Raw genomic sequence first — 5,048 nt, forward strand, 5'->3', positions numbered from 1 at the left:
ACACACACACACACACACACACACACACACAACATAACCTCAAAGTGGTCGCACGAAATGCTAGAAATTGAAACCAAATTTCTCTCCAGTAAAATCTCACCAAATTAGCCAAAGTAAAACACTGAATAATGTATGTTAGACACCTACCTCTACAAAGGAGAGATGGTCACGGTTGGGTTGTTACTGATCATAGCTCTGCTTTAATTAGGGTTATCCTAGAGCCGAACAACTTACCTCAAACACCCCGACCACAACTATCCACCCCCCTCAACGGCAGCCCTTAACCGCATCAGTCAGCTTTATCATGATAACCGCAACCATCCCTTAAAGTACCCCTGCCACCGCATCCACTTCAACATCATCTCCCCATCATTTACTTTCGCTAACCACATCCACTTGCACCGTTACACACAACAACCGCAATAAAACAAGACAATCCTTCTCATTTATTCCCATTTAACACCTATCGTTATCATCATCGCCTGCACACAACTACATCGTTAGCCACAACTATTCCTAAGACCACCTCCACCATCACACCTGCAACAACAACAGCAACAACATAACAATCACCTCCACTCCCGTTTTCATTACTTTTGTACCATAAACTCCAATTACATTTAGCATCATCGCCGCTACTATCTATACCGCACCCCAAAATCTAACGACAATCACGTTGAACTGTACGAAGACGCCTCCACATGGTCGCACCAACTGCTAGAAAAAACAGCTTAATTCCTTCCTGCTGCACGTTAGTAATTTACAAAAGGAAGTATATAACGGGATTATATATACGTTGACAGAAGTAAGGAAGGCTAACTGGGGTTTGTACGCTTCGATCACACGTCTGCTTGATCAGACTAATGATCAACAATAAGTGTAATCACCTCAACAACACAAACAAACCATTTATTTTCATTTTTTCATTTTTATTTATTTATTTTATTTATTATTATTATTTTGATTTTTGTTGTTTTTTTTGTTATCAAATATTCAGTCGCTAATCCAAAATTGGTGTCTATGTTTGTAAAGGTAGTAAGTGTATGTGTATGTAAGTGTATGTGTATGTAAGTGTATGCACGTATACATATATATATATGTGTGTGTGTGTGTGTGTGGAGGTACCACACAGTGGGACTGAACCTGAAACCAATACGTTTGCAAACGAACTTCTTAACCATACAGCCTTACCTGCGCCTCAGTAAGAGTCTGTAATGCAAAATCTTCGCTACAAAACCACAAATCGTAACCAAACCAGCCAGCCCTTAAAGGTTTCATGGCGCCCTTCCCCGAGTAGTGATAGTTATATGTGATAAGCAGGGAGCTGCTGTAAAATTATCTAACAGGATCACCGCTACTAAACCACAAACCACAAACTGTAACCATAAGAGCCGAACCTTAATTTTTAGATTAAGTTTTCAAGCCTCTTTCCTATTTAGTGGTGACTGCGGTAAGTAATGAGTGTGTATGTGTGTGTGATAGGAGGAATAATGAGGCTGTGAAATAATCTAGCAGCCACTTACTACAAAACCACAAACTTTATCTACAACTCATAGCCATAAAACGAACCAATCCTAAATGCTTCAATTGCAATCTTTCTATACCTTTTATCTTTTAATGTTTACTTGTTTCAGTCATTGGATCACAGCGATGCTGCGGCACAGCCTAGAAGAGTTTTAGTCGAATCAATCAACCCCAGTATTTATTAATTTTTTTTCTATCGATCACTTTTGCAGAACTGCTACTTAGGTGGACGTAAACAACCCAAAACCATTTGTCAAGCGATGGTGGTTTGTTCACGAGGGTAAGTTTAAAAAATCATATGTACTTTTATTTCTGTAATCTATTAAAACAAAAGCAGAAGTCGACCAATTACATCGTTTCTCGACATAGCCTCCTGGCTTCTCGATGCACTTCTAACGGTCCACAAGGTGGTCTATTCCATCGGAGAAGAATTATGGTTAGTCGCACAATCATTTATGCACCACTTACTGCAATTCTTCATCCGAAGCAAACGGACAACCTTATAAATGATGTTCGGCCTACAGAAGTGGTAGCCAGAAGGGACGAAATCTGAACTGTATACAGAGAATCCCTGCAACTTGAAACCCAAGTTTTCAATGGTTTCAATAATGTGGACGGCCTTATATGGGTGTGCATTGTCGTGCAACAACAATACTTGCTTTGACTATAGATCTCAGCGTCTGGTGCAAATTACTGGTTTTAGTTTGTTGGCCAGCATTTCACTGTAGCCTACACCGGTGACCTATAGGTATTCACCGCAAAAATCAACCGCGTCAATCCCCACCAGTCTTGTCATTCGCGAAGATCAAGAACACTGAGCCTTCTCCTGTAAGTAATTTGTTAAATTAATGTTTTCTCTCGCCGAAGCACGAACGCATATACACTATTTCCTATATTTTATGTTTATTTCTAATTATCAATTGCTAAAGAAGATCGTACAATGTTTGTGACACAATCGATGGCACCGAGCTTTTTAAGATTTCGTTTTCGTTTTGATTTCTTAAACCATATGGGCGCCTATTCCACACATTTTCAATCCATAAATGTACTCTAGATATCTCGAACCATCTTTCTCATAAACTTGAACAAAAACACATGGCTGTCACTTTACATTTGGCTTTGTTTTTCATTCAAAAATAAACTATTGGTTTTAATTTGGTTCCGTCTAAGAGGCGGCTTAATATAATAGTGAACTCAAATTTTTTTTTTATTGGAATAGTTATTTTATTTTAACAATTGATGTCAGCAGTTTTATTGATAAACATATAAAAAAAAGCACCTGGGGTTCCATCCATATAACCACTCTGACATATCGGTAGGAATTTATAATTATTTCATCAAAGTCTACTGAGAGTTTCTGTGCAATCTTTGTCTTCTGCTGCAATTTCAATTCTTTCCGAAATCGAAAAACACTTGTTTTCTTTTTGAGTTTTTCCCCACTTGAGTGTATGAGTACGTATATGTGTTTCCCCACTTAAGTGTACGTGTTTTTGCCTACGTAATCGTATGTTTTTTTCCCACTCAAGTGTATATGTGTTTGCCTACATAAATGTATGTATGTTTTCCTACTTAAGTGTATGTGTTTTTGCCCAAATTAGTAAGTATATATGTGTTTGTTTACTGATGTGTATGTGTCTTTTCCGACTTTAAGTATATATGTATTTGCCCACCTAAGTGCATATGTGTTTGCCTACTTAAATGTATGCATTTTTGCCCACTTAAGTATATGTATGTTTGCCCACTTAACTGTGTTTTTCTCAGGTAATTGTATGTTTTTGCCCACTTAAGTGAATGTGTTTTCCCACTTAAGTGTATGTGTGTTTACCCACTTAAGTAAATATGTGTTTGCCTACTTAAGTGTATGTGCTTTTGCCTACATAAATATGTGTGTATTTTCCACATTTAACTGAATGTTTTTCACATTTAAGTGCATGTGTTTTTGCCCACTTATGTGTATGTGTGTTCACCCACCTAAGTGTATGTGCGTTCGCCCACTTAAGTGTATGTGTGTTCACCCACTTAAGTGTATGTGTGTTCGCCCATTTAGTGTATGTGTGTTCGCCTAGTGTATATGTGTTTGCCTATCTAAGTGTGCGTATGTTTGCCTTTAAGTGTATGTGTTTTAACCCACCTGTATTCGCCCACTTAAGTGTATGTGTTTTTGCCCTTAAGTGTTTGAGACAGTTTGGTTAATTATATAACTATTTTGTCGATTTCATTAATCGAATCTTCTCTATGTCTAATTCAGGGAAGTGAAGATGCGCTTTTTATTTTCGCTGCCTCACTATAATTTGAAAATCACAAATACATTTTCAGTTTCAAAGTAACGTTATATTTCATTCTTTTTGCTGTTGGAGCCCAGGAGAAAAATATTTTCAGTGATAATAGTACAGACACAAACTGTATGTCGGTAGCCAGCTGGAAAAGACGTTTTCCTGGGGCTAAACAGTCGTAACATCGTCCTGTGTAGGACTGCCACATCCTGTTGGCAAATACACTTTACTGTTCGATACTGTTACTACATATCTCTCGTTCTGAGATTTAAAATTAGTTGTTTTACTCTTTATGAGATCAGCAACTGTCTGTCGTTTTAAATAGTATGAGCAAGTCGAATAAGCCCTCATCACTAGCCTGTGATTGTCTCACACCAAGGACGAGAAACAACCCAGAAACCTAGGTCTGTGAGTATCACGAAGGCTAGAGCTGGGAGCGATAACTTCCCTTGCTCATACTATACGTGTGTGGGTAGCCAGCTGGAAAAGATGTTTTCCTGGGGCTAAACAGTAGTAACATCATCCTGTGTAGGACTGCTACATTCTGTTAGCAAATAAACTAGATTAAAGCTAGATGGCTACGGCTATAACTGACAGTTTTGTTGCTGAGTGCGTGGGACTAGTGGCATGGCTCGTTATGAGTAGAGACCCGGCCAACACGTAGCCCCTTGCAAGAGATCACGAATTTCATGTTTCTATAGTATAACAAAGTCAATAAGATAATCAAATTTCAACTGGGGAAGGCCCAGGTAATTTTATGCATGAGTTTTGGGCGGAACGGTATGTTGCTTACCATAAGACCTAGCGTGAATCATAACTATATCATGCAAATACCATTTCTATTCATTTTACATGTGCCAAAGCGTCCAAAGTTATACCACGAAATGTAGTTACGCCCTACACTGGGATTACAGTCACCAGATAAGATGATTTTTGTCGCCAGTTGATATGGCGAGAATAGCATTTCTAAGGCTCTCGTAAAACAAGATATAGTTTTTTTTCCGTTGACTGGTAATCTATGAGTCATGTAACGTGGTAAGGTTTTTCAGTCCTATTAAGAGATAAAATGTAAAAACATGCGCAGTCGTTCTCTTTCCATTATCTTTTATCTTCCGTTCTTTCAGTTGTCATTTTTTTCATAACAATACAAACATTTCGTAATTTGAATATGCAAAAAAGAACTTATGTATGTATGTATGTATGTATGTACGTACGCATGCATATATTTATATAAACATGTGTATATATATA

At 37.9% G+C, this 5,048-nt stretch overlaps 1 long non-coding RNA gene across 1 annotated transcript in view; it reads left to right on the forward strand.

Moving 5' to 3' along the window:
- LOC128250315 (uncharacterized) overlaps nucleotides 1-5,048 on the forward strand; it is a 34,840-nt gene that overhangs the window by 1,314 nt on the left and 28,478 nt on the right. Inside the window, exon 2 of the long non-coding RNA XR_008266323.1 lies at nucleotides 1,737-1,804. This is a non-coding gene — a long non-coding RNA (uncharacterized LOC128250315). The remainder of the gene's footprint in view (nucleotides 1-1,736; nucleotides 1,805-5,048) is intronic.

The sequence above is a fragment of the Octopus bimaculoides genome, chromosome 20, assembly GCF_001194135.2.
Source record: "Octopus bimaculoides isolate UCB-OBI-ISO-001 chromosome 20, ASM119413v2, whole genome shotgun sequence".
Taxonomy (NCBI): domain Eukaryota; kingdom Metazoa; phylum Mollusca; class Cephalopoda; order Octopoda; family Octopodidae; genus Octopus; species Octopus bimaculoides.